The sequence below is a fragment of the Leopardus geoffroyi genome, chromosome D4 (genome assembly GCF_018350155.1).
Source record: "Leopardus geoffroyi isolate Oge1 chromosome D4, O.geoffroyi_Oge1_pat1.0, whole genome shotgun sequence".
NCBI classification, from domain to species: Eukaryota; Metazoa; Chordata; class Mammalia; order Carnivora; family Felidae; genus Leopardus; species Leopardus geoffroyi.
Window position 1 is genome coordinate 10,485,161 of NC_059342.1, and position 20,982 is coordinate 10,506,142.

The 20,982-nt window shown below is 47.6% G+C and overlaps 1 protein-coding gene across 8 annotated transcripts in view; it reads right to left on the bottom strand.

Annotated features, from left to right (window-relative positions):
• KANK1 (KN motif and ankyrin repeat domains 1) overlaps positions 1 to 20,982 on the bottom strand; it is a 209,952-nt gene that overhangs the window by 35,810 nt on the left and 153,160 nt on the right. Inside the window, exon 1 of one of the 8 annotated variants that reach the window (XM_045469015.1) lies at positions 18,903 to 19,018. The exons of the other annotated variants lie outside the window; for them this stretch is intronic. The gene's annotated coding sequence lies outside the window, so the exon portion shown is untranslated. Of the gene's footprint in view, positions 1 to 18,902; positions 19,019 to 20,982 lie in introns of those variants that run through there. 8 annotated transcript variants of the gene reach the window in all.

Genomic DNA, 20,982 nt, shown 5'->3' on the forward strand with positions numbered 1-20,982 from the left:
GCACTGATTTAATGTCAAGATTTGGAACACAACCAAACACATCACATTTTTCGGCGAAATTTAACTGCCCAGCTCATTTTAGTTGTTTCTTAAATGCACACTGAATTATCCCCCAAATGAACTCTGGACTTCTAAATCTGGGAGTGAGGAAAGGTTAGAATTCAACCAGGTTAAGGTTTGATCATTTCCTAAGACTGCTTAAATCAGACTATCTTAAGTGACTTCTAATCCAAATTTTATCCTCCAGCAACTAAAAAAACAACCCGTGTTTCTCAAGGTGTCATTTTTATAATCAACTGTCCACTGTGTATTTCTTGTACAGTTAAATAAAGATACCCAGGGTCATTTTTTGTCTCGTGCTTTCACATGCAATACCACAGATATGGCACTTATAGGACCCTGAATGTTTTCCCAGCTTTTCCACACGTGTATATCCTATCCCTCTGTACTAGACTTTCATATATCTTGAGCAACAAATTAAAAAAAATTTTTTTAATGTTTTTTTTTTTTTTTTTTTTTTTTTTTTGAGAGAGACAGAATGTGAGCGGGGAGGGGTCAGAGACAGGGAGACACAGAATCCGAAGCAGGCTCCAGGCTCCGAACTGTCAGCACAGGGCCGGACGCGGGACTCAGGAACTGCGAGGTCATGACCTGAGTCGAAGTTGGATGCTTAACTGACTGAGCCACCCAAGTGCCCCAAGAGCAACAAATTCAATTTTAAAAATTTCCTTCACTACTCCCCCTTGCCAATCATATCCATCAATTAGTAAGATGTGGAGAATAACATGGATGTTTAAAAATGTTTACTGAAGGTGGGGCGCCTGGGTGGCGCAGTGGGTTAAGCGTCCGACTTCAGCCAGGTCACAATCTCACGGTCCGTGAGTTTGAGCCCTGCGTCGGGCTCTGGGCTGATGGCTCAGAGCCTGGAGCCTGTTTCCGATTCTGTGTCTCCCTCTCTCTCTCTGCCCCTCCCCCGTTCATGCTCTGTCTCTCTCTGTCCCAAAAATAAATAAACGTTGAAAAAAAAAAATTAAAAAAAAAAAAGTTTACTGAAGGAATCCCTGAATATACAGTATTACTTAATGAATTTTTAAGAACATCTTAATACTCTGTGGACAGAAGTTGTTTGTTCTACATAGCGTTCAAGACAACTCTTCCGTGAAGCTGTTTTCGGTGTTTTTTTTTTTTTTTTTTAAGTTTATTTATTTATTTAGAGAGAGAGCACAAATGGGGAAGGGGCAGAGAGAGAGAGAGGCAGAGAGAAACCCAAGCAGGCTCCGCACCACCAGTGCTGAGCCTGAGGGGGGGACTTGACCTCACGAACTGCAAGACCATGACCTGAGCCAAAGCCGGACGCTCAACCGACTGAGCCACCCAGGCACCCATCAGTGGTTATTTTTACACTGTAGAATCATGAGTGGTTGTATGTTGTTCTTCATATTTTATACATTTTTACAACACCTACATATTCATCTTTTTAAAAAGATTTATAAGTCACTGTTTGGAAAGCAGGAGAAACATATTGAAATCAACTCCAAGAAAATTCATTTGGGAGGGGGATGAATGGGCAACCATGGCAAAGACAGCTAGATGTTCCCCAATATGTGTTATTCCATTCTTTGACACTAAAAGAACTCCTGGTTTAGCTAGGCATACATGAAGATTGTATTTCCCTGGCTTCTTTTACTGTTAGTATGTCCATATGCAGAAATGTTATGAAACAGCGCCCCCCCCCCCCCGCCCACCCAGAACCTCCCTTACAGGACACAGGAATAGCTCTCTGCCCTTTCTTGTTACTTCCTCCATCCTGCTGCCTGGAATGCAGATGTGATGACTGGAACACTAGCAGCTTCATTGGACCATGAGTTCACACATGTACAGATGGAAGAACAATGTGCTAGAAAGAACCTGGGTCTCTAAGAGCTTTGTGGATCAGAGCTATTATACCACCCCTGGAAAGCCACCTCTATACTTCTACGTGAAAGACAGATAAACTTCTCTCCTGTTTAGCTATTCGATGTGTTGGGTCTCTGTTACTTGGAGCTAAACGGAATTTTAAAGGATACGGCAGTCTCTCTCCCACAAAAAAATTAAGACCAGGGCAGCTGGGGGGCTCAGTCAGTTAAGCATCCCACTTCAGCTCTGGTCATGATCTTATGGTTCCTGAGTTGAACCCCGTGTTGGGCTCTGTGCTGAGAGCTCAGAGCCTGGAGCCTGCTTCAGATTCTGTGTCTCCCTCTCTCTCTCTCTGTCCCTCCCCTGCTCACACTCTGTCTCTCTCTCTCTCCCAAGAATAAATAAACATTAAAAAAAATAAATAAAGACCAGATCTTGAAAAGAAGAAAAATGTTAAACGATTAACTGGGGAGATGTTATAATAAAACATTTTTATTATAAAAGTTTCATTAATTCAAGAGTAATTAGGAAAGTATAAAAACAACAGTTTAAAAAAAATCTCTAAGTGGGTTATAAAGAGACTCTTAACTGCCTGAAAACTCTTTAGGTGGGGGGTGGGGGGACTAACAGGGTTATGTCTGCTTATATATAGCCAAAAACCGCTGTCTATGTCTGCAAATGGAATCCTGAAAGTAACAGTTTCCAACTAAATATTCTGGAATCAGAGGTCTGTCCCTGGGGTTTACAAGAATTTTCTAAATGTCTGGAAATCCAGTGGTGGAGACTGATCCAGGCACTACCTCTGCCTTCATTATATAGCATTTATTAAAAGCTTAATTGGGTGCAGAAAATGGTCCTATTCAGTGGAAAGAGTAGGAGGAAGGATTGTAAGAAATAAAAGGAGGTATAGTCTCGCTGGGAAATAAATGCCAAACATCCTAAACATAACGCTAATTGAGATCAGTTACAAAAGCATATTATGAACAAGAACAATATGATAGTATGTGAATCATTAATCAAAACAGAACGGAGTTAACTGAGGGCTGAGTTTTTAAGATAAGGTAAATGATGACAGAGTGTTAAACAACAAGGGGTAGACGATACAGAGCCAGGGCAGAGGCTGCTGGTGCAGCTGGAGGAAAGGGGTGGTCAGAAAAGAGGAGGACGGCTGGGCACCTAAGAGGCCACCAGACTCAGGCACTGGACCGGGGCATCTTGTCTACTTATAGTCACCCTTAGTTTGCACACCCAGCCCCATGCTAAAGGTTAAAAGGCATCAGTAAAGATTGTCTTGACGCTGTGTGTGGGTTAGACCAAGGTAGGCGCAGAGTTTAAATTTAAGGGGGCCAAATGGAATGATAAAATCCCCAGGTGTGAAATGTGGGCCAACCAAATAAAAAGGTATTCCTACATTCGACTTACAATATTGATAAATACAAGCAATCTTAGTCCTATCTATCCATCCACCCGTCCATCCATCTATCTATTGTCACTTACTATTTACCAGGCACTGTTCTAAGAGCTGGGAACACAGTGTGATGAAGGCTTACGGTCGGGGCGGGGGGGGGGGGGGGGGTCCATGGGGAAAAAACAAATAAAATGCAAGGCAGAAATGAAGACGTAGAAACACCAGAATCTGTACTGTTGTGTCCAGGTAAGCAGATGGGCTGCTAAGAGCAGGTGCCCAGCTTCTTGGGTTCGCATCATCTCTGAGCTGACCTACTTGCTAAACATCAACGGTATCAGAGTCCCTCTTCCCCCTTCTCTCTCACGACCCAGTTTGTACAGTTTGCGATTTAGGGTAACGAAACACCAAATGTGACAGCACCAACTAGAGACAATGAGGCCAAATTCCCTTGTGTTCAGAGAGAAGCTGAAATCAACAAACTGAGGGTAATTCTACTCTTTATTTCTACATTTACCACCTATCAAACTTGGTGCTCCATGAGAGTGGCCCAATTTATGGCCGCCGGAATAATTTAAAATTTCTTTGCAGTTTTTCAGCATTAGTCAAGTAAAATGGAGATATGGATATCTCAAAAATAACTTTTTTTAAAGTAAGCTCTATGCCCAACTTGGGTTTGAAATCAAGACCCTGAGATCAAGAGTCGCATGCTCTACTGACTGAGCCAGCCAGCTGCCCCCAAAATAATTTATTTTATTTTTTTTATTAAAAACATTTTTTTTAATTTATTTATTTTTACGAGACAGAGAAAGACAGGGCGTGAGCAAGGGACGGGTAGGGAGAGAGGGAGACACGGGCTCTAGGCTCTGAGCTGTCAGCATAGAGCCTGACGCGGGGCTCGAACTCAGGAACCATGAGATCATGACCTGAGCTGCAGTCAGATGCTTCACCGACTGAGTCACCCAGGTGCCCCTGAAAATAATTTCTTTTAAATTAAGAAAGAATTATATGACCTTGATTTTTCTTTTCTTTTCTGGTGCAAAAAGGTGATTTTATTGAAGCACGGGGACAGGACCCATGGGCAGGAAGAGCTGCCCGATCTTGATTTTTCTTTTTAAAAAAAATTTTTTTTTAACGTTTATTTATTTTTGAGACAGAGAAAGACAGAGCATCAACAGGGGAGGGGCAGAGAGAGAGGGAGACACAGAATCTGAAACAGGCTCCAGGCTCTGAGCTGTCAGCACAGAGCCCGACGCGGGGCTGGAACTCATGGACCGCGAGATCGTGACCTGAGCCGAAGTCGGCCGCCTAACCGACTGAGCCACCCAGGCGCCCCCGATCTTGATTTTTCAAGCGAATTAAACTTACTTTCCAAACAATATTTGGTTTGGGCAGACAAAAAAATTTAACACACTCCCTGGGAGGTGGGAGATCAGACAGGTGGCAGTGAACCAGTCATGGTATTAACCTGTTTGTGGTGGTTCTCAACTAGGGGTCATTTTGCCCCCCAGGAGACATCTGGCAATATCTGAAGACGGTTTTGGTTTTCACAACTGGAAGGGGTGCTACTGGCATCTCGCGGGTAGAGGCCAAGGTCGCCACTAAACATCTGAGAGCGCACAGGACAGTCCCACTCTCCCCGACAAAGGATCATCCAGCCCGGGATGTCAGTAGTGCTGAGGCGGAGAAGGCCTGCGCTCAAGGCAGGGGGGCAGAGTAACAACTTCTCATAGAGCAACTGAGTGTTTGGCCACGTAAGTCATGGTGTTCGAGTCCCTCACCTCCCGGGGCGGGGGTGGCATGACATCATGCACCAGTGACAGGGTGAAAAAAACACCACTTCTGAGTAAGAAAACGTGACATATTTTCTACACATTCTACCACACGGAGCCACTCTTTAATAGGAGCAAAACGCACCAAAGGTTTCTGAAATAACATGTCCCGGTGGACTTTTAAACGGCCAAAACTTTGGTATTATTAGTTTATCTATCAGGAGACAAGGACTTCTTTGTGCCAATGTCACTGCTGCACACGCTCAGCCCGATCACTGACTGATGAACCACACCTTGAGAAATAATTACACCCATGTGTCACCCTTCCACACATTTGATGGATTTTTCTTCACCAGATACTCTAACGTGACGGTTGAAAATGAAGAGCTTTGCTAATTCTGGTAACTGTACTGTCTCTCCTCCCACAAAGCATGAAGGCTTTGTCCAAAGAGCTGAGTCAGTCCCCGAAAAGCACATAATTATCCTGGATTCCCATGTTTAAAAGCAGCAGAAGGGCGCCTGGGTGGCTCAGTCGGTTAAGCGTCCGACTCTTGGTTTCAGCTCAGGTCATGATCTCACGGTTCGAGAGTTCAAGTTCCCCATCAGGCTCTGTGCTGGCAACCGGGAGCCTGCTTGGGATTCTCTCTCTCTCTCTCTCTCTCTCTCTCTCTCTCTCTCTCTCTCGGCCCCTCCCTTGCTCATGCTCTCTCTCTCTCAAAAACAAACTAAAAAAAAAAAAAAAAAAAGCAAGCAGAGTTGCAAGCATCCTATTGTTGGAAGCAGTAAAAAGATTCCACGTCAGCCAAGGCTGAGAGGCAGGAAAGAAAACCAGTAGGACGAACTCAGGGAGGGGTGGGGGGCAGTGGGGGAAGTTCTAGCCAAGTTAATTACTCCTAGCACGAGAGCGACTGAGTTCCAAGTCAACTTTCCTAGGCTCGCATCAGCGGGACAGAGAAGAGAGCAAAGTGGAACAGATCCTTCTGGACGGGTTTAACCGGAAAGTTCTCCCGATGACATTGTTGGCATCAAAACTTTCAGACCCAAGGACCTTCCCTGTACCAAATCCACAAGAAACACTATTGGCAGAGAGAACACAATACAAAGGAGAACAACGTAAGTGTTCCTCATTCTGCTTTAAAATAACGTGTGACAGATGAGATTTCCTCTTGTTCTTTCATTCCCCCCGAAGAGTTACTTTGACACCAACGCCTTGTCCCTCCCAGTTAACAAACCTATCCGTCCTTCCATTCGCAGGACCTTCCATTCGAGGACCTACTAGGAGTCAGAACCTGTTTTGTCAAGCCCGAGTTCCTGTTCCGGGGACCTGCCTGCCTCCCCCTGCCTTCTCCAGGTTGCAGCTGTTCTGAACAGCCACCCCAAGCCTTCGGGCACACGGGAAATGACAACGGTAAAGAAATCGAAAGTGTTAAGCCACAAGTTCACAGGAAATCCCAGGCCAAGTGAGCTGCTCTACAATGAACTGCAAGTATACAAATTACACAGGCTTGGCTTGGTGAGAGGGCTAGGTTGTGAGATGGTGTGGTTTCTCGTGTCCGTAACTCTTTGCAACTCCTGTTGGCTTCTCCCTCTGAACGTTTAGACTTCCTCTCGCAGCCAATCTCATCTCTGCTTTTTTAACCTGTGCCTGCGGACACATCTTCCACGGTCTCCCATCACCACCGCTTTCCATCCCGGCTCCATAATCCCACACCCCATCAAGGGCAGGCTGATCGAGAGCAAGTGCAACGACCAGACCGAAAGAAGGATTTCATGCTTCCGTTTGGCGAATATTTATCAAGTACCTACGATGGGCCAAACCCAGGAGCTAATAAGCACGTCAGGCACAGAGCCCGTTTGGGTCAACCTGGGAAGCACAGGCGGAGACGGAAGAGACCGGGGGAGGAGTGTGGCACGAGAACACCAAGGACAGAGCGGGGACCCCACCAGAAGGGAGTCTGGAACGTTCCGCCACAGCGCTGTGCTGAGGACCCCGTGCAGGGTGTGTGTCTGCAGGGTGGAGGGGAAGGGGGTGGGAGAAACTCTAGATAAAGAAACCGCACACCCACAACCTGCCACTTTCAGGCGCTGAACAGAGAGGCTCTGCCCCAAGCGAGGCAGAGAGGGGACTGCGCCCCAGCCGTGCAGGGCCCTGGGAGGCACTCTTTTCCCAAGTGCCCTGGGAAGCTGTAGAAGGGTTCTCAACAAGGGAGCGAACTGCTCAGATCTGCATTTTAGTAAGACTGCTCCGGCCACGTGCTGGAGTACGGATCGCCATTCCCTTCAGCATCCTGCATCAGGTTTCCACGGGTGGCTCCCAAGGCCCCGTGAATTTTTCTCTCGGTATCACACATTCCCTTGCGCGGTGTGAGTTTTATTTATTATTTTTATTTTTTTGCACGGTGTGAGTTTTAAAACAACTCGATGTAAGTGCTCGCCACGGTGTTAAAACCACGAGAACCTACAACGTGCGTGTGGGGACCTGCGGCCTACACCTTCCCCAGAAACCCTGAGGAGGGAACGGAGAGGGTCTGGCAAATCTCAGCCACTCTGGGCTGGGCTGGGGACCAGGGTTGGCTCTCGGGGACTCGTCCCCTGGAGCTCTATCCATGACCTCATTATACTGCTCAAAAAGAAAATATTTTTCTTCAAAGCAGCGGATGACTCACTGTGGAGAAAAATGATAGGATTTCCTTTTCTGAAAGTCAGTAAAACATGATAAATCTAACCTGGGGGGGGGGGACAGGGGTGGCACGGGGGAGGGTCCGACTTAACTGGCTCTGAGATGCAGGGTACAAACTTGGGGTATCCTTGAAACTCTAGGACGGGAGCAGCAGGGACTTCAACGTGACTGTGAAGCGAAGACAGCACTGCCCCTGACACCAAGCAAGCGTCTCTGTGCAGGAGGGAGAGCGAGACAGGAGACAGGACAGCGCGTTATCACCTCCCCTTAATGCTCCCGTCCCAGCCGATACTTTACCCACACCTGGCCAGGGGCCGGCTCGCCTAACGGGGAAGGCTAACGACAGAGAGGACAGAGTCTGGGAGAACGTAAGCAATGCTCTCCAAAAATCCAAGACTTCCACTCACTAAGCTGGTCTCCGACCAGCTCAACTTCAGGTCCCTTGAATCACCTGTCATAGCCTGCCTGCCCAACAAGGATCTCGCTACAGGTGGCCCCTCCCTGTGGCCTGAGGTGCGTACAACATCTAGAACTCAGAGAACACGTGCCACCTATCAGTTATTCTCAAATGTCGGTGCACCTCAGATCAGCTATTCATTTATTTTTTATTAAAAAAATTTTTTTTTAACGTTTATTTTTGAGAGAGACAGAGACAGAGTGCCAGCTGGGGTGGGGCAGAGAGAGGGAGGGAGGCACACAATCAGAAGCAAGGTCCAGGCTCTGAGCTGTCAGCCCAGGGCCCGACGGGGGACTCGAACCCACGAACTGCAAGATCATGACCTGAGCCGAAGTCAGATGCTTAACTGACTGAGCCACCCAGGCGCCCCAGTTATTTATTTATTTTTTTAATGTTTATTTATTCATTTGAGAGAGAGACAGAGAGAGGCTCAGAGGGAGAGGGAGACAGAGAATCTCAAGCAGGTTCTGTGCAGTCAGCACAGAGCCTGATACGGGGCTCAAACTCACCAACTGTGAGATCATGACCTGAACTGATATCAAGAGTTGAATGACTGAGCCACCCAGGTGGCCCTCAGATCAGTTTAGAGACAGCACCCACCTGGCTCAGAAGGTTTCTTCTGGCTTCTCACTGTCCCACTCAGGGAGAATTTCAGCATCAAAATATTGTGATTGATGATATAGCAGATTACGCCCTGATGAATAAACCAGGGACCTCCGAGGCCATGATGTTCTAACAAATACACTTGAGTGCCAACTAACGAATAATGGAATTATGAAAACAAAATCATCACTTAACAGCCACTATAACAGTGGCTGATTTGGGAAGGAATCCTCACCACTGGACATAAAGCTTACGAGCAGAGACTCTGTGCTGAAGAACAGGGTATTGGGATGGCGTCTCACTACCTTCCCAGAAAATACTTATCAATCACAAAGGGAAACAATGGTCAGTCTGCGGTGCAGGAAGCTCACAGACAACCTCATGGACCAGGCGGTCAAGGCTGACGTCACGTGACCCTGAGGGCATGCTCTTTCTCCGGTGTTCCTGCCTAGAAGGCATGGCGTGAGTCTGGAAACGTGGATGGATCCTACTTGAAAGGCATCCTGCAGAACAGGAGGTCTTTCTTTAAAACCGTCAAGGTCATGCAAGAAAGGAAAAGGCCAAGAACTCTTCTAGGTTGAAGGAGACTCACAGAGACAAGGTATACGCATGACAGACATGGAAAGAGACAGAGCAAATGTGGTAAAAGGCTAACCCCTGGGGAATCTGAATCTGGGCTGAAGGAGGAGTGAGAATTTCTTTGTAAATTTTCCATAAGCGTGAAGTCCTTTCAAAGTCAATCACACACATACGTAGCTGTATACGCAGAGTCTAGAGAGGACAGTAAACTCTCTTCGCTTGTGTCTTTAGGGACATGAGTACAGACAGCCAGTCACCAGGGAGCAAAGCCAAGACTCTGCTCATAGATGCGAATGAGGCAGCTTGCTTTTTTTGTTATTGTTTGGTTTGAGTTTTTTGTTTTTTTGTTTTTTTTTTAAATCGGGGCCTGATGCCTCTGCTGTTCTGTATGACATATCCTTTGACCAATTTTACATCTGCTTGAGGTATCCCTGGCAACGCAGAGGGCTTCTCAATGATTAACCTTGCAGACTGATAGGTCAGGAGCCCCATTAGAGGGAAAAACGTCTAAAAGCTCCTTTCTGGGGCACTGAAGAGTCTTCAACAGTTTGGCCCCAAACCACCACCTCCCAGGTTCCTTCCCACCCTGAACCACAAGCCAAGGAACAACCTTCGAGCCTAACCGCCTTCGCTCGTTCTGTTCCCTCCACCCGCCCCTGCCCTTCTCATCGGTCAGAATTAGCTGCGCTGTCCTGGCCCAACCCAAACAGCCCATCCTTTGTCGAAGCTTCGCTTATCCCCAACTGCTCTGCCCTGGGAGGAAGTGGTCACTTTCTTCCTTCTGTTCTAAAACACTCGGCCTACACATGCGGATGAGCAGGCGAGTCTTCCCCAACCAGACGGTGTCTCGGGCCGTGGAGGGCGGGCGGTGGACAGGAACGCAGAATTTCTTTTTTTATCCCTGAGTGCTTGGCACACAGTGTGATCCATATATGTCGAAATGAAAAACTCCACATCTAGGCATCTACAGATTAATGAGGACCAGTGGAAGAAGAGACGTCATGATTAAGAGCAGGCACTCTGGGGCCAGACTGCCTGGGATGGCATCCTGGTCCTGCCACTTTCCAGCTGTTGGCAAGTTAGATCCTATTTCGGCCATATAATTGGGAAAATAACAGACCTGCTTCACGATGCTGTTGCAGACTGCTTAGATCGATGCCTGCAGTCTGTTATTATTTACTATGACTGATCACCCTCTGTGGCTGGGTGAAGCATCCCAGATGATCCAGAACGCCTCCCCGTCACCCTGCTTCTTCTCTCACACTCCATGAAGCTAGGGTTTGAGGTGTTTAGCCAATGAGTTTGCTAAAACTTTGAGGTCCATGTTGGATCTGGCTTCCGAGAGTGGATAGGGGAGATGTTGGCTGGGTCGTGCAGGGGATGTGCGTGTGGGAGCGCAGGGACACGGGGGGCATGGGGAGCAGGCACCAGTTAAGGGGGAGAAGTCCTGGGCCAACACCAGTTATGCAGGAAGGAGGTGACATAAAACAGGAACAAAAGTAGACGAACACCCCCAGTCTTCAAAAATAAATTATGGCCAGGGGCACCCGGGTGGTTCAGCTGGATAAGCGTCCGACTTCGGCTCAGGTCCATGAGTTCGAGCCCCACATCGGGCTCTGAGCTGACAGCTGAGAGCCCGGATCCTGCTTCAGATTCTGTGTCTCCCTCTCTCTCTGCCCCTCCCCTGCTCACGCACGCTCTCTCCCTCTAAAATTAAATAAATGTTAAAAAATAAATAAATAAATAAATTATGGCCAAATTAAAACATTCCTTCCTCCTAAGAAGGGGACATGAGTAGGCACTAATTTTTTTGAACCATCTCGTGCTTCCAGCTCTGCAGCAGCCCTAAGAGTAAAGCCCTCTTTAACATGCTGTGTGGAGACGTGTGCTTTCGGACCACGGGGCACATCTCTGTGACGGTCTAGGCTGGCTTGCCTAAATTGGGGAAGGTATACTTTTCAATAAAGAGGAACAGGAGCTATAGATATTTCCCAGGTCACTAACAAGCAATGGGCAGCAGGGGCCGGGGACCGCACAGGGCAGAGATAAGCGTGGTATGCGTGAAATGAGAGGGCTGGTAGGACTCTGAGACTCAACGGAAGTTTCTTCCAGACTATGACCCTGTGACCGTACTGCACTCACAATGTCACGACACCGCACGCAAGGTGCTCAAGCGAAGAAAGCGGTTAATGGTGGCAGGTGTCAGACCAGATGAGCCCAGACAGACAGTGCCCGTGGCCTCTTTCTTTGCCCCTTTCATCCCGTAGCACCTTCCCTGATGTGTCGCATCACCCGGCATGGCCCAACCGGCTCTGAATGTGGCCCCCCTTTGCTGCATCATCAGGTCTGGCCCGGGCATGTCGCCAGAGTCCAGAAGCCAGGCTACAGGTGAGCGGCTGGGAGGGAAGAAAGCGGAAAGGGTTACGTTCCTGGGAACGGAATGGGCTGTGTCTTAATGAAAGGCACTTTGTGTGAAGGGGGCACGTGACACTGCAGGGGCCCTGAGGTTTACACAATGGCCCTCCTCTCCAGTGCTCCGTGCCAGCGCTCAGAGGCGACGACTCGACCCCACATGGGTCTCGAAGTAGGGCCCTTCACCCACGGAGGCACTGCTCTCTAATGTTCACCACCTAACGTGATGAGATGTTGCTGAAATACAGACTGAAATATCTGTCACGCATGCACAGGAGAGAAGCAGCCTGGGGACTAAGGGCCGTTTCTTCAGAACTTTCTTCAGAAACAAGCATGTCATGCTAAGTGTAAATATAGGAAATGTGGCAGTTCAAAGGGTAATTCTGTGGAAAGCAGAGGAGTCACACAAGCCCAAACACTGGGCTTTTCTAACAAAACAGCATGGGTTTGGGGCGTGGGGTGGCGGGGGGACAGAACTGAGGTAAACTATGAATCACAGCCCTTACTTTGTTTTATAGTGTTTATATAAGAACAAGAAGCCAGCTTTAAGGCACCCAGAACGGTTCCCCCTTCGAAACACAGAGCTGAAAACAAATGACCAAAAATGGATTTAGCAACAAAAAAGGAAATTCTGGAATTGAAATGCACCATCAATGCAGAAACTCAAACCGTAGCATCTACGTACAACCTTTCACTCCCACGACAATGACATCTTTATGTCGAGGCCACAGCTAAAGCTGAAATGATCAATGAACCAAAAACCAAGTACCGAGTTTTCATTTCCAGCTTGTAATAAAAGCAAATATTTGTCATAACCTCTAGCGTTCCCCCCCCCCCCAAACTTCACCCTCTCCTTTTTTCTTCTTTTGGGCTTTCTTACTTACCTACCCAGGAACAAAATAACTATGATTTTCAGCAAGCAGGAAGCCAAGCCTCCAGCATACTTCCCTCGTCATTAAAGGAACTATACACATTAGCAGGCAGACAGCCCAGGAGCTGCTGGAGAGAATTTATTTATACCCATTTGGAATTTCCTGACCAACGAACAGCCTGCTGGCTGCGGGGTTTAATTCCAGCACTCCAGGCGTCAGTGAGACAGCAAAAACTACCACCCAACAAAATCGCTAGCAAGGATCTTAACAACAAATAAAGAAGTGGAGACAGACCTCTCCTGTGCCCCTTCCTATTTTTCAAACACGCTATCCTCATGTTCTTTAAACATGTGAAATGCTAACCTAAAAGTATAGCTGCAAATCAACTAATTCTAGGAAGAAGTCAGAGAAGCAGAAATGTTTTCTGTGCACCACCCCCCACCACCCTAACTTATTCCCTCCCAAAAGCTTCCCTGTTAGAAAAGCTTTGAGCTATGGCTCAGTAGCTGTCTGCTGAAGGAAATGATTCAGTCGAATGCTGAGCCCAGGCTGGGCTGGAGGCGAGTGGTTCCCCCACTTGGTTTATTCTTCTGTAATGCAACATGTAATTTGAAGGCTAAAAACACTCCCTGTTGTAAACCACAGACCCAAGCCTTTTTTTTCAAATCGCTTTAAACATTTTTATCCAAAATCAATCATGTGACTTTCAAAGACACAGACTTAGTTCCCAAACAAGTGCATTCTGTCTTAGGATGGTAACATCTCTCAGCAACCTTTTGTTTCTGTTTTAAAACCTAAGAATGATGTGCTCCTCTAATGGAACATTATTTCTGAGAGAGAGAGAGAGAGAGAGAGAGAGAGAGAGAGCGAGTGCGTGAGCGAGCAGGGGAGGGACAGAGAGAGAGGGAGACACAGAATCCAAAGCAGGCTCCAGGCTCTGAGCTGCCAAGCACAGAGCCCGATGCGGAACTTGAACCCACGAACTGTGAGATCATGACCTGAGCCCAAGTTGGATGCTTAACTGAATGAGCCACCCAGGCACCCCAAGAAAAGGTACTTTAAAACCTGCTCTTCATTTGTTCCTAACAGCACTGGATAAAAGTGACTCTAGTAGGGGGGCGCCTGGACGTCTCAGTCAGTTAAGTGTCGGACTCTTCGTTTCAGTCAGGTCATGATCTCATGGTGCGCAGGTTCGAGCCCCACGTCAGGCTCCACGCTGACAGAGCAGACCCTGCTTGGGATTCTCTCCCTCCCTTTCTTTGTGCCTCTCCTCTGTTCTCTCACTCTCTCACAATAAATAAATACGTTAAAAAAAAAAATAGTGACTCTAGTAGAACAAGATTTACTGAACTGTCTATGGGGCAAACAAGCAAAACCCGTTCTAAACAAAAAAGAGAGATTAACAAAGATTAGGGTGACTCCAAATCACCTGGTTTGCAAAATTTGTAACAGCGGACAGCTATGCACAGAAAAGCCAAATTTTTTCAAGAATCCACTGAATTCGCCTCGTGTGACTGGTCCATCTGAGTGCCTGTACGCGTCCTGAGTCTCACTCCATTTACCTTCTTGTTCCATCCTCCTGGCACACCGCTGGTGGCTGGATGCTTATCTTTGGGACATACACCTTTCTGTGTGAAGCTACAAGGACTCAACTTTTTTAAGAGGGTGTGGGACTCATTTGGGCTTGTTTTACGACAAATGAAAAAACGGATTAAAAAAAATGAAGAACAAAGCTTCGAGTGCCAGACAGTCTGGAATATAGGGTCCAAATAATTCCAAATGATTTTATCCCAAAACAGCCACATTAGATGAAAGATTTGAGTTACGAGGCACCGGGGTGGCTCTGTCGGTTAAGCATCCGATTCTTGGTTTCTGTTCAGGTCATGACCTTACCATTTCATGGGTTCGAGCCCCACATCAGGCTCTGCACTGACAGTGAGGAGCCTGCTTGGGATTCTCTGTCTCCCCCTCTCTCCGTCCCTCCCCCACTCATGTGTACACACACACGCTCTCTCAAAATAAACTTAAAAAAAAAAAATTCTTCCTCTTTGGTGAGCTTCAAAATGAGCTTATTGAGATATTTACATACCATAAACTTTACTGATTTTTAAAAGTGTATATATAGTTTGGTGAGTTTTAGTAAACGTATACAGTGTGGCATCCACACCCACAATCCAGTTGTAGGAAGTGTCCATCATCCTAAATATTCCCTCGGGCTTGTTTTAGCCTTTGCTTTTATTTATTTATTTATTTATTTATTTATTTATTTATTTCAACGTTTATTTATTTTGGGGACAGAGAGAGACAGAGCATGAACGGGGGAGGGGCAGAGAGAGAGGGAGACACAGAATCGGAAACAGGCTCCAGGCTCCGAGCCATCAGCCCAGAGCCTGATGCGGGGCTCGAACTCACGGACCGCGAGATCGTGACCTGGCTGAAGTCGGACGCTTAACCGACTGCGCCACCCAGGCGCCCCTAGCCTTTGCTTTTAACAGAGAAACATTTTTCTCCGGACTTAGGAGAAAATTCTGGTATTATTCAGTCACACTATTATATTCCAAACTAGGTATTATCATCAAAAGCCTTGTTCTTAAGAACTAAATGGATGAATCTGAACGTAGTGATTCTTAATCCTGTGAAAGAGGATTCTGCTCCCTTTTTATTCTGTAAACATTGTGTTCTGGTTAAGAATATAGCTTATTCTAGAAGCAGCTGAAGAAGGGAGCCCGGGTGGCTCCGTTGGTTAAGCGTTCGACTTCAGCTCAGGTCACGATCTCAGGGTTCTTGAGTTCAAGCCCCACACCCGCCTCAGATCCTCTGTCCCCCACTCTCTCTTTGCCCCTCCCCCGCTTGCGCTCTCTCAAAAGTAAATAGCTGAAAGCAATTATTTCCTATGTGTGCTTCCATTAAGCAGAAAAGTCATAGTATACAGATATATATCTAGTCCTTTATGACGGATGACAGAGGATGGAAACGGTGAACAATAAAAACAGGAATGCCTTCTGCCTGGAAAGTGCCAGTCACACAGGTTCCCTCTGCCGGGAGAGAAACACACCTGTTGGCCTTCACTCTCTTTTAATTTATGTACAAAAGAAGCATCCAAGCGAACCCTGGGAGAACGGGGATGTACTTTCCTCTGATAGGTGGAAAGCAGCCGGAAAGGCTGACAGCCAGCGTGAAGGGAAAGAGACTGTAGACAAAAGCCTTCTGTGACACCAGGCAGGCCGAGGGCGCTGACGGTCTTTGTCCCCTGGGTGGCCGCTGCGGGGCACGGAGGCTGCAGTCAAGCATATCTGAACCCACAGTTCTAATGCTTACTTAGCAGGATTACTGCATCAAGACTTTTACCTCTGGGGGAGCCTGACCCCCAGTCTAGAGATCAAACCCAAGTTAAATGAAGTAGGGAGTGGTAATGGGGAATTACACTTCGGACATTTTAAGATGCAGGTTTCCTGACACACCCCGAGTGTACTTCCTCCCCCAGTACGTTCCCCTTCGCCTGGTGACTGATTACTAACGCGCTCCCGGCCTCACAGACACGGCACTGCGCCCCCATCTATCCCGACTGTCCAGTGCACACGATTCTTCTGGACCACACTGTTCGAGGCACTTCATACAAGTGCGAATGCATTTCAACTTCACCACCACCCTGTGAGCTAAGTATGGTTACTGGTATTTTATAGATGCAGCTTATGTCATCTATATTGCTCACTCCTCCACGGCTGTGTGAGTACTACCCAGGACTGAAAAGCCACTTACAAAGTATAGTCTTTTCTATACCTCAGAGGGCAGAGAAAGATGGGGGCGGGAGACGGGAGCGGGAAACTCTGAAGGGTAGGGAGAAGGAACATGCTTTGGCTTGGACTGTTCCTTCCCCTTCTGTATTTACATTTAAAAACTATATCCCCCCCCTTTTTTTTTTAATACTTTTAACGTTTATTTCTTTTTGAGAGAGAGACAGACGGACAGACAGACCAGACAGGGAAGGAGCAGAGAGAGACGGGGAGACACAGAATCCCAAGCAGGCTCCAGGCTCCGAGATGTCGGCACAGAGCCAGAGTGGGGCTCGAACTCACAAACTAAGATCATGACCTGAGCCGAAGTCAGATGCTTAACTGACTGAGCCACCCAGGCATCCCTGGATTGTTCCTTCCCCTTTGATGTGTTTTCCCAGCCTCTCAGACAAAGTTCTCCTAGGCTGCACAGACCAGCTGAAGTTATCAGTTCTGTCTGAAGCTGGCCCTTACCCTCCAGCCATGTCTTCTCTGCAGGCTTGCAGAAGGCCTGTGCCTCCCTCTGCCCCTACTCCTGCACACACCCCACACCTTGACAAACTTAGGGGAGCCATGTCCTCTAAATCTCCATGAAGTGCGTGTCCCCAGAAGGGCAGGCGCCCAGAGCCCAGCAGGCTAATTTAAATCCTTCCAGAGGAGCCCAACTCTGCGTGTTACTCTTTCCTTTTAAACAGATGTACACACCTGTCAGAGATTGAGCCCATGCCCTCATCTTACAGCTGAGTCAGGACTCTGGGCTAGAGCGGCCACGGCGCTAACATCACTTTTAGCTTTCGGGGCAGAAGTACCAACACTGGGATGTCCCAGACCAGCACCCTCCGTGCCAGAAGTTTTCAACCCCACTGCACAATTAAACTGCCTGGGGCTGTTTTCAAAAAACGCTGAGCTGCCCGCCCCCCACCCCAGTGAATCAGAATCTCCTGGAGCAGAGCCAGAGGCATCAGCATTTTTAGAGGTTCCCCAGATGAGTCTATACTGAAGCCAGAAATAAGGTCCTCCGCTTTAAGCCAAACAAGGTCTGCGTCTCAAAGTGTGTCTGGTTGAGGGCCAAATTGGGGGCAGCCCCTTAACCATACAATCACCCTCAGGGTCCAGATGACAAGTTCAAACACCCTCAGAGTCCAGGCCAGTCACTGAAAGGAGGGGTCCAGGGCAGCTGGGGTGTGTGTGTGTGGGGGGGGGGGGGGGGGGGAGCAGCGAGCACCTGTTCCCTCCAGCTCACTTGGCCTGGGGAAGAACGACATCCAGCAGACATCTTTAACCTTTCAAGAGAAGCTGAAGAAATCAGTGTTTTTATATGAAATCACCGAATTTTTAAAATCTTGGCAATTAAATTAAAACAAAACCCTGGGTTGGCCAAACAGAACTCACTCCCAGGCCTCAGTGTGACCCAGCACGGGCTTCATGGTATCCATCCGGGATCCAATTTCATCCCTGGTCCCATTCCTTTTCTTTTCCCATTTTCCAGGTGACCAACCAGTTTTCTTTCCCATTTGATTATTTTTGAAAGATTTTATTTTTAAGCAATCTCTATACCCAACGCGGGGCTCGAACTCACAACCCCGAGATCAAGAGTCGCGTGCTCCACCAAATGAGGCAGCCAGGCGCCCCTTCTTGCCTTAAAAAAAAAAATTTTTTTTTTACATTTATTTATTTTTGAGGAACAGAGTGAGACAAAGTGTGAGCGGGGAAGGGGCAGAGAGAGAAGGAGACACAGAATCCGAAGCAGGCTCCAGGCTCTGAGCTGTCAGCACGGAGCCCGACGCGGGGCTCGAACCCACAAACTGTGAGATCATGACCTGAGCCGAAGTCAGACGCTCAGCTGAGCCACCCAGGTGCCCCCTTGTTCCCTTTTTAAATTAACAAGAGTCCTTATTGGAGCAAACCATAGAACAGATTAGAAAAACAATGTTAATTGTGCTGCATATTAATTTAATCACTTTATGTTTCACTTAGCTCTGTTACTATTACGATGTTTCATTAAAAAAAAAAAAAGACACAGGAGTATATGGGGGGCTCAGTGCATTGAGCATCTGACTTCAGCTCAGGTCATGATCTCACAGATCATGGGTTCGAGCCCCGTGTCGGGCTCTGTGCTGACAGCTCAGAGCCTGGAGCCTATTTAAGATTCTGTGTCTCTGGCTCTCTCTGCCCCTCCCCTGCTCACATTGTGTCTCTCTCTCAAAAATAAACACACACACACACACATACACACACACACAAAAGATGAAGACAACAGCCTGGGATCCTTACCACCATTCCTCATGAAGGTAAACTTAAGGTGCAGAAGTGCTACGTATAAGAATTCATCTTAAAAAGAGACAGACTGAAATCAGGATGCTGTGCTACCACTCTTGAGGAAGGCCGGGGTTATTTCTGCGATACTGTACATGTGCCTCCCTCCCAAGCCCTACAGAATTCAAACTCCTTACCATGCTTCTTCACCCTTCCTGGGCTCTCAGAACGGAGATGGACTGGCACACAAGCTGATGTCTAGGCTGACTCCAGGGAGGGAGAGCCGTGGGAGGAGCTCCCTTCCACATCCCTGCCAGCTCCTTCTCCACCCACCTCTGCCACAGCCCTTGAAGGGGATTACAGGACAGGTCCGGCGAGGGCTTCTAGCTCTTTCTAGCCCTGTTAGGTGTGTGCAGCGTTGGGGATTGCAGGAGGGTTGCTCCTTTACATGCCTGGATTTGAAGGATGTGCTCTTTCTAAAACTTACGTGTTTTAGAAAGGGGAGATTTTCCAAAGAGAGGCCACAGTCACCATGAGGAGGGTGTGCCCAGCAGAAGTGTGGCATTCTGGCCAGGAGAGTGATATTAGGACAAGGACACTGTGGGTGATGGGCCTATGCAAAAAGGCCAAAAAACAAAAAACAAAAAACCAATCTTCTGTCTTTGTTATACCTTACTCAACAAAGTACATTTCCTCGAACACATGTAAGTCTTAATGCCAGAGTCAGAATGATTTTCTACACGACAGGCTTTCTTCACAGTCTGGGGTGCCCCATGATTCTTACTTTCCTCAAACTTATACAAGAGACTGTCTCACGATATACTTTCACCTAGGTCTTGAAATCAGCTTTGAAAACAGGCCATGACAAAATGGATTGAGAGGCGTGAAAATAAATAAGGAGATTAAGACTTTAAAATAGATTACCACAAAGACCATAACCACCTCAAACAAGAACAGTCTATTTCATATTCATTTATAATTAAAATTTATAGTTGATAATGATTATAATTTATTAATTATAATTTATTTAATAATTATTTACTATAATTAAAGAACCGTTTATTTCCTGCCACCTAAAAGGGGTCAGAGATCTGTAGACACCTCCCCAAGAGCACCGTGGGAAGAAGGCGGGCCGAATGACCAGCCATACTCCCAACCTGAGAGGCCACCAACTCGGTTTCCCAACCATGATTCCAACCAGCCTGCCAAACCAGACTAGGTAACATGCCCGGGGCAAAAGGAAGTGACTGGAGCTTAACATCCTCTCTCTGGCTGGATCCTCTCTCTGGCTGGGTGGCTGACAAGAAAGAGGCCATGGAAGCTAGAAAGAACTTTCCAATGGCCTTTGACAATAATCTTCCCTGGACGACCACATTATATCTGCTCACCTTGCCCCGGAACCCAAGGCACTTAACAGACAATATCATTTCACACCGACCTTAGAGCACGTGATGGGGAGAAAGGAGATACGAGAACTTGCACTCAGTGGTGAGGTAAGAGGAGGAAGCCTGTAAGTGAGTGCATGCCACAGACTGAAAAATACCCAGGGACCCAGGCTGGGAGAAAACCGTAAAAGGTGTAACGATGTAAGACGGGCAAACGGCAGGGCTCAATTCAATCGCACAGAGATGCAAGCAGGCCCTGTGCCTGTGTCTTGCTCTGCATTCGAGGCCCAGTGTTATGCCAGCACAAAACAGGTGCGCTGCAAACAGGTGCTGCTCGAACGTGGAGCCTGAGCAAGCCACAATGGGCACACCTAGTTGCAGATGACGTGGCTCTTGCCTCTGGAGGCCTCCATCCTGACAGACGGGTGAGGCCCACAGCCCTAACTCTTAATGAAAAGACAGGGCTCTCCAGGAATAAAGAAGAGGAAGGGGTGAGGTCCTCCTGGGAGCAACTGAGAACACCTGTTAGAAGAAATAAGTGAGGAAGGTCTTGAGGGAGGAGGAGTAGGTATGGGAAAGAAAGCCAGAGCAAGAGGACAGTGCTTTGAGCAAGCCCCTAGGAAGCGAACAGACCAGGTGGGCAGGAGAGCAGCAGCGGGGACGGTGCAGAAGCCCCAGCCTGTTCCACAACTCTGCCCAGAACTGGTCTCTGGCTGCCTGGGGCCCTGGAGGACTGGGAAGGCGCCCTATGATTTTCCCAGGCATCAGGACCGAAGAAACAGAAACAGATCATGATTTCTATCCAAGGAAGGTCAAAAACAAAAGCCCAGAGTTAAGAGGAGGGAAGAGAGATTAAAGTTCGTGAAAGCTAACATGTTTGGAGAGACAGAAA